General features: G+C 46.2%; 1 protein-coding gene across 1 annotated transcript in view; it reads left to right on the top strand.

Annotated features, from left to right (window-relative positions):
• Positions 1-8,340: 8,340 nt before the first annotated feature.
• Rasgef1b (RasGEF domain family member 1B) overlaps positions 8,341-8,871 on the top strand; it is a 170,470-nt gene continuing 169,939 nt past the window's right edge. The window contains exon 1 of the mRNA XM_050149979.1: positions 8,341-8,557. The gene's annotated coding sequence lies outside the window, so the exon portion shown is untranslated. The remainder of the gene's footprint in view (positions 8,558-8,871) is intronic.

The raw sequence follows: 8,871 nt of genomic DNA, 5'->3' as shown, positions 1-8,871 counted from the left end.
TTTTTCCCTCGCAGCTTTTAATATCCTTTCTTTCTTCGGTGCATCTAGTGTTTTGGTTATTATGTGTTGTGAGCATTTTCTTTTCTAGTCCAGTGTAGTTGGTGTTCTGTGTTCTTCTTGTACCTGGGGAACCACCTCTTTCAGATTGGGAAAGTTTTCTTCTATGGTTTTGTTAAAAATATTTTCTGCGCCTTTGAATTGGGTTTCTTCTCCTTCCTCTATCCCTGTTATTCCAGGTTCCATCTTTTCACACTTCCAGAATTCCTGCTATTTGTCCTTGGATTTGGCATTCTTTAAGCAATCTGTTTCTTCCACCTTGTCTCTTTCATGGCTTATGATCTGTTGCTGAGATTTCTGTTTGTCCTCCTAAGATTTTCATGTTCAGTTTCTTTTCAGTTTTGGATTTTTGTTACTGATTTTATTTCTACTTTTATGTCTTGAAGCGTTCTCATTATTTCACTCAATTCTTTATATTCTCATGGTCTTTGCTAAGACATTTATGCATAACTTCTTTAAGGTCCTTGAACATATTTATAATTGCTAGTTTGAAGGCCTTGTCTTGTACTTTAGCTAGATTGCATTTCTCAGAGCCCATTCTGGAAGAGTTATGGTCTACTGGAAGAGGTATATTGTCTCAGCTGCTCATGTTTGCCTTTCTGTGCTGGCATCTAGGCATCTGGAGTTATGATGTTTGAGGTGCTTTTGGCATACATATCTGGTCTTATCTTTGTTGGCTGGGTGTTGTTATTTGGTTGCTGTTGCCCACTCTGGATACTTACCAAGTGTAGTGACAGTGGGTTTTCTGATAGTGAATGCTTCTGGGGGTCACAGCTGACACCAAGGAATGGAGGGAAGTTGAGTTCCCTGCCCAGTGTGGCCACTGAGGGGTCCCTGGTAAAATATTTTTGTAGTTAGGCCACTGGCACAAAGAATAGAAGGAAAGCTGAGAAGCATGGTTAGGGAGCAGCTAGGAGAACTCTAGTTCTGCACCAAGGATCAGCGCCCCCAGGGAATGGGCCTAGCTGGGATTAGGGGCTCCTGCAGGGAGGCTGTAGTGAGAAAAGAGTAAGTCTGGGGAGACTAGTCTTTTTTTTTTAAAAAATATTTGTTTATTTATTATGTATACAATAGTCTGTCTACATGTATGCCTTCAGGCCAGAAGAGGGCACCAGACCTCATTACAGATGGTTGTGAGCCACCATGTGGTTGCTGGGAATTGAACTCAGGACCTTTGGAAGAGCAGGCAGTGCTCTTAACCACTGAGCCATCTCTCCAGCCCGAGACTAGTCTTAAAGGTAAACATTAGTGAGATGCAACTTGTGAGAAATGTGAATTAGCTTTCTTATTAAAAAGTAAGATTAAACCAAACAAAAAAAACTCTTCAAAACTCACAATAGACAGTGCTTATAAAATGCTTCCTTGCGTGGTAGCATTCTGTGATTTATTTGTATTAACTCATTGGATATTTGCAAATTCATTTGCATTGTGCTCCAACTCCTCCCATTTTATGGATAAACTGGGTGCAATCATTTTCTCAAGGTCATAGCTGCCCTGCAGTGGGCCTAGGCTGTTTGACTTCTAAACTGAGCTTCTGTTGATCAAGGTGCATCCGCAGCACTTAGCTCATCGTAAGTACTACATATGTTACTCACTTCATAGTCCCCGATGCTGGTGCTTGGGAAACACAAGAAAGGCCAGGAGAAACTGATGCACAACAGAGACCTGGGGATGGGGGGAGGACAGAAAGTCTTCATTCTTCTCCAGGACATGTCCACATCATTCCCTGCCAAGGTCTTTCATTATTAGTCTTCTTGTTTCCTTTTAGGATAAGTAAATCCACCCTAGAACTGTCCTCATAAATTGACGAAGTTCCCAGATTCCCAAGTCTTCAAGCTGGAAGTCCCCAAGAGAACCAAAGGTCCCCTAGAGTTAACTCAAGACATGAGTCCCTGTGGTGGGGCTGTTATATTTAGTTCTTCATGATGTCCACTGTGAAGTTCTAGAAACCGTCCCCACCAACATCTCTGGCATCCTTTGAAGCAGCACTGGGTACTCTCCATGAAAGAAAAATTCAAGTCCCCGTATTTGAGGAAAAGGGAAAGGAGTGAGTGAAGGCAGTAATATGTCAAATGTTGAAAACTGTCTTCTCTCTGCAGTGTTCTATCTCTTATAGGAGCTTTATGGTTGGTGTTCCTATCACAATATCTCGGCATGGGAATGAGGGGCACGTGCGAAGTGCACAGACACCCACCCACCGTCAGAATCCCTTTCCCACCTGGCACCAGTCCAAACAACAGTCTACACCCTAGCAGAGGGCTGTGGCTAAGAGTGAGAGGTCAACCATCCCTTTTTACAAGTCTGTTGTGCTAGGAGACCCTAAGAGATTGCAACTTCTAAGCCGGGGTTAATGGGTCCCTGGGTCCTGGAAGGAGAGATACTGGCTTTCCCTTCTACCTCCTCGCTTTCCACCCCAGCCTCCCCAATTACTCATTCCACCAAACATGCCAAGGTGCTGCTCATCTGAAATGGAGGTCACTGTGCCTTGACCTGAGATGTTGGGATATGAATGCCTGATCCCTGGATCCCTATATGTATGTCCAATGCCTGGCATGAAGAAAGGGCAATACCAACACATGAAAGGGCAGAGCTGGGCAGATGGGCAGGGAATAGACATCGGAAGATTTGCAATTGGCTTGAAGTTTCCTGTATATAACCAACCTGTGGGGCAATCCATCCATGTTGTATGAAGTTACAATAGCTGCGCTCAAAGTAAACACGCGTCTTCAAGGCAAGAGCCTGTGCCCAGTCCAGTCACTTGTCATTCCCAATAGTCTCCGTCACCTTGGCCCTGGGAAACCACTTCCCAGCCCTATAGAGCTTCCTATTCTTGGCATTCCACATCAATGGTGTGATCTTTTGTGTCTGATGTCTTGTACTTTTGACATCATTTTTTCAGAGTTTAACCATTTGTGGTGTGTATCAGTGCTTCATTCTATTTTGAAGGTAGCATAGTTTTCTAGTCGACAGATTTCCATCGCTTTCTCAGCTGACAGAAAGTGGGGCTTTTCCATAGTGGGTATTGCAGGTGATACTACAATGAGCATTTGTGTACAAGACTTTTATGGAATTTGTCTATTAATAGTTAAGTAAGATGAGTGGTTTTTCTCAGCACATTGGAGAGTTGTTTTGTGAACATACGTTTTTGTATCCCTTGGAGTAGAATTCCGGGATGATAAGATATCCAGAGTGTTGTTCTCGAAGGCTTCTGTGCTACTATATATTCTTCTTGTCACTGTACGGGGTGGGGGTGGGGTCCCAGTTTTCCACATCATTGCTAACTTGTACTGTCTGTTATTCCTCACAGACACCAGTATGTGTTGTGTGGTACCTCACAGACACCAGCATGTGTTGTGTGGTACCTTATTGTGGTTTTGATTTGTGTTTTCTAATAGTTGGTAAATGAAGCATTTTTTATGTTTTTATTAATGGTCTTTGGAGAAGAGTCTATTCAAATCCTAGCATCATTATTTAATTGCGTTATCTCTCACTTTATTATTAAGTTCTTTTTAGGCTCTAAATGCAAATCTGTCATGTATTTAACACAAATATTTTGACCATTCTGTGCTTTCTTTAAGAAATGTATTTGTGTCCACATGATGATTGGGGGCACACAGTATGGTGCACGATGTGGAGGTCAGAGGACAAGCCTGTGCACTTGGTTCTCTCCTTCCACCTCAGTGTGGGTTCAGGGGATCGAACTCAGGTCTGCAGACTTGGGTAGCAAGTGCTTTACCTCCTGAGCAATTTACCTCCCCATCTTTTCCCTTTCTTGTTGTATGCTTTGAAGTATAAAACGTATTATTTTTGATGAAGTACAATTTATTGATTTATTTCTTTTGTTTCACGTTCTTTGGGTGTGCCATCTAAGAAGACTGCTCCTTCCGTGGTCACAGAAACTTACTCCGGTACCTTCTGTCGCTTAGGTTTGAGTGGTTAAGCTCAGGCCTGAGAAAGGGGAACCAACTTTACTCTTTTGGGATTTGTGCATCTTTTCTTTTTTTAAACTGATCTTTTTTTCCCCTCATTTTATTTATTTATTTATTTATTTATTTATTTATTTATTGAGCACCCATCAATAATTTGTATATCACACTGGGTTGCTTGTCTTTAGTATGAGAAGACGACAAAGGTTTGATAATTTTATAGGACGTGCCGCTACTGCTTCTTGTCATGTTTATGTCCTTACAGCATTTGAGCTGGGTGTGCTGGCACACACCTGTAACCCCAGGGTCGCAGGCAGCGCTGTCCACTGTCAGCCGGCCTGCAAACACCGCGCACTGTTTCTTTAGCGCACAACCCTCTGGGGTAATGTGGCTCAGTCATTTTACCTCAATTCTCCGTACTTATCACTGGGTTTTGGCCGAATTCCAGGAGTCTGGTCCATTCTGACTAACTCAGAATCCTTTTCAAAATGTACATCCTTCCGCTGCTGTGAAATTAAAACAGCCGCCCTTCCTGATGGTGACCAGGGGTCAGGAATCGGAAACAGAGGTCCCCTTCCCATCCAGGCCACTTTGTTTAGTGACACATGAGGAGCATAAACTGAAAAGGGCCTGAGGGCTGGCCAGCTGGGGCTGCTGTCTTTTGAAAGGGAAGGCAGGCTTAGAAGCTGCCTATCACAGGATCCTCTACCTATAGACCTAGTAAGAGGCACTGAGCGGGCAGGGGGCTTTGGAGTAGATCTCCAGTCTTGCCTAGCAAGTATTTTGTCTACTGAGCCACCTTGTTGGTTCCATGTTGGGTGAACCTGCAGCCCAGAGATTTCCTGAGCTGGCCTGGCTGTGGTCTCAATTTCAACACAATGTGGGAAGGCGAATGGGATTATGGACTGGAACTTGAGGCCCGTTGACCCCTCCCCAGGCCATATGTTGTGGCATCTCCCTTATAGAGGACGAGGCAGGGACATGGGAGAGATGCGGTTTCAGTGACCCAGTAGGAGCCCCGAGAAGACAAAATTTGATCTGCTCGGATCATTTTTGCACAATGTTGTAAAATCTTAGCTGTGGGTCTCTTTTCCCTGAGACTGCTGCCTGACTAACTCAGCAAAATGTCCTGAGAAATTAATTCTGCTGACACTTCTGTGAGGCACCTATACTTGCGCCATTTGCATAATTTGCACCAACTTCTGCTCCCTTCTTCAGAGATGCATTTGGCTCATTCCTATGCCAGAGATGAGACCTCACCTTCCTGGCATTGTCTCTGCCTTGAAGCTGAATATATGATTAAAAAGGCACAAGCATATACACACCACCCGGCGTGTGGTGCAGTCGTGTGCTACATGTAGCGCTCACCTTCGTGAGAGCCTCACTGTGCTATTCACCATCCCCTCCTAAACCTGCAAGGCTGGGAGTTCCAGCCATCCGTGAATAAAGGATGCTCCTGGACTTTAAGTACCCACAGTTAAATATGCAAGTGCAGTGGTCCCCCAAGCTATGCAACAATACGCCTGAAGGATGCTCAGGAAACTGTTGCTGCAGCAAGGGAGGCAGCAGTGGAATGCGGTGGATAAGACCAGAAATGGTGATGGTCCTAGCAGGAGGGTCAGCCCTGCACAGTTTCCTGACCCAGAATGCAAATGGAATCCCTGTTGGGATACACTGATGTGCCCACCTGCCCGCTCTTCAGCTCTGTGTCATTGAGTCCATTGGTGTGTTCTTGTCTACCTAGTCTGGTAAGCAGTGGGAGGGGTCGAGGAGATCTTGAGCATCAGCTTAATCCATGGCTTTCCTTTCCCTTTCTGCTTGCCCTGTGATCTAGATTTGTCCGAGTTCCATCCCTAGGACCATCTTCCATCTGCAGCTTCATTCCTGCTGGCTAAACTTGACCTTCTTCTTGTTATCCCCATTAATATTGATAACAGCCCACATTTGCTGAGTACTTGGTAGCACGGAAGATGCTGGGTGATTCTTACATGTTATTTCATTTTGTTGCTATAGTAACCGCTGGAAAGAGGACATTAGAATAGCCTTTGTGGGGGTAAAAATGAGGTTTTGAGAGAGCTTAAAAACATGCTCATAGCCAAAGTGGTATGGGGTGCAGGAAAGGTTCGGAGGGGCCCTGTGGGCATAGCTCTGTTCAGCTCAGCATTACCAGGGATCTATGAGGTGCCGTGAACTGTCCACCAGGACTGCCTTCCTTAGGCCCATGGACTTTTTGTCATCTCCCCTGCCGGTCTGCTGTCCATACTGCTATTCCTTCAGCTAAGAAATGACATCTCTTGGCCCGGCTGACTCCCGGGCAACTTCAACCTCACTTCCTTGGAGAACCCGTCTTGGTGGGGGCCTCCCATCTATGCACCCTTATTTCCTTGATCATCAGCATTCATGACAATGTTTTGTGTTTCTGCTCCTTATTAGACTCTGAGGGATTGTGACATTTTGAGTTCCGAATCCTCAGGGCCAAGCTCTGCTCCTGCATAGATCCCTGTAGGAAATGGGCCTAGCGGTTGCTTCTAGCCTCTGGCTCTTTTCTTTCCAAACATGCTCTATGTGTGATTTTCCTAGCCTCAGCCTTCTGGACCTACTGGCTCTGTGTGTGTGTGTGTGTGTGTGTGTGTGTGTGTGTGTGTGTTGCTAGGGATGTAACCCAGGCCTTCTGGACCCACTAGTCATGTGTGTGTGTGTTGCTAGGGATGCAACCCAGGGCTTTGCCTGTGTGGCAAGCACTCCCCTGTTGAACTCTACCCCTGGCCTTCTTACATGGGATTCTGTTTTGCTAGGTTAACTCCAAGGTTGCTTGGTTCATTGTTTACTTGCTTGTTGATTGTTTGTTTGGAGACAGTATCAATATGTGAGCCAAATGAACTTTGAGCTCATGATTCTGTTCCCCAGTTTCTAGAGTGATGGGATTACAAACTTGGGTCATTCCACCTGGCTCTAGGTGAGAACTTAATGGAGCCCAGGTAGGAAGACCCGCAGTGGTAGAGACTAGAGACAGAAGCTCCATGGTCATGTGGGGACCACTGGACTGACAAACTGTGGTGGGGGAGGTGGACTCCCCAGGCCATACAGATTGCTTAATTTCTCTAACTTCAGGGTCATTGCAGGAGAATCCAACCTGAGACTAGAGGGGTCCCTAAACCTAAGAATCCTCAGCCTACATGATAGAAGTAGATAGAAGAAAAGTTTTTTTTCTATTGTTTTGGAAAAATAATAGAGAAATATCCATTCCTTGAATGATGTTCTTGATTAAACATTAAGAAGAACTAACTTATGAGTTTAAATCCAGCACACATACCTCTAGGCCTGACACGCCCTCCTATGACTACATTCTGATGGTCCCTGCAAGGTCCCTGGGGCACACACACATCATCAGGTCAGTGTGCTAGCTGCTGTGGTTACAGTTCCCTCTGTCCTCACTAAAATGGTAGCCCCGCCCACCTCTTCCTACTGTGCATCAGGAAGCAAAGGTTATGTAACTCACCCAAGACCGTGTGTCTCCTCCTTGGCCCAGAGAGAATTTGAACTCAGATCTGTCTGAACCCTGAGTCCAGTGTGACTCGGTGTCTCTTTCCATGTGTCACGGCCTTGTTATGGGCCAAGACCTCCTGTGCACAGCGTAGCCCTTTCACTTCCTCATTCCTTGTCACCTTAGCGAGCCAGCTGGGCTGCAGAAAGCATGAGGAAAGGGAGGCCCAGCTGTGACAGGGCGTCGGTGCAAAGGACACTTGGCTGGCTTCTCTTTGTCAAAGCAGAGGAGAAACCTCCGCCAGACAGCAGGTGTAAAGAACGGGAAACCTTTCTGTTCTTTTCTCGCCGTGTTGCTCACCAAGCAGAAACGGTTGGAAACGCTCTGGGCCAAAGAACAGACCTGCGGTTACTTTTTTTCAAATCCAAATTTTGTTTCTCTACATCCAGAAAAATAGTCCATCTAACTCCACTAAGAACCCTGGACTCATAAATAGATCCCCCTTCCCCCGAACATAATCAAAATGATAATTTCCCCCTCTGGGCTAGACCAGCCCCGGTGGCCCAACTGCAATTACCGTCTATCTGCCAGACAACTGTGCTATCTCATTTTGTCAATCCATACTAATTTTCAGCAATGCAAAGCGTGGGGTGGAGCCCCTCCCCCCGCTTCTTGGCAGCTCAAATCCTCTCGGTCTCCAGAGGCAGGCCCGACTGCTGGAAGCCAAACGGAATTTGCAATTCCCACGGTGGCCTTTCTCGTTGTTGTGCAAACACCACCCTCGGAGGTACCTGCCGAGGGAGCAGCATTCAGTGCTGTACAGGGCCTGGGTCAACAAGGTCAGGACTACGACAGCCACCATCCTAACCAGGCCACAGAGCCACTGCCCCTTTCCTCGGAAGTGTTGCCTCCGAGGTCAGCTCCAGCTGCAGAGTGGGTCTTCACTAAATAGGGGATATGGGGAGGAGGCTGTCAGCGTTCCCTGGAGTGCTTCAGTGTTTTCGGTGTACAAAAATAAAAGTGGGCCCATCGATGACAGAGGCATTTCCTGTTCTGGATCCCTTCTGCAAACGGAGCCCAGTGTCACGAGGTGGGTGATGTAGATAATTACACGGTGTGCTGCAGGGGCCGATTCAGAGCTGTCACCAAGAGGACTCCTGATGACAGGCAGGTCAGCACTCTTATTTCCATTGTCCAGAGTGCTAAGGAGAATGAGAACGTGGCATCCGGGCCCTGTGTGTCAGCGCTGATGAAGTCAGCATTTGATCACTTCTAGGATAGATTATATTTAATCATTGAATGATTTATGTCACTTTATTCCATGGTTGCCAGCACTTCTGTGGCACAGAGAGCAGGGGGAGGGGAAGCAAGCTAAAACACAAACACAGCATCACCTCACTGGCA

The sequence above is a fragment of the Alexandromys fortis genome, unplaced genomic scaffold, assembly GCF_014885135.2.
Source record: "Alexandromys fortis isolate MF-2015 unplaced genomic scaffold, M_Fortis_MF-2015_v1.1 scaffold_0, whole genome shotgun sequence".
NCBI classification, from domain to species: Eukaryota; Metazoa; Chordata; class Mammalia; order Rodentia; family Cricetidae; genus Alexandromys; species Alexandromys fortis.
Note: the sequence above shows the minus strand (reverse complement) of the source record. Positions and strands in the feature narration are given on the sequence as shown.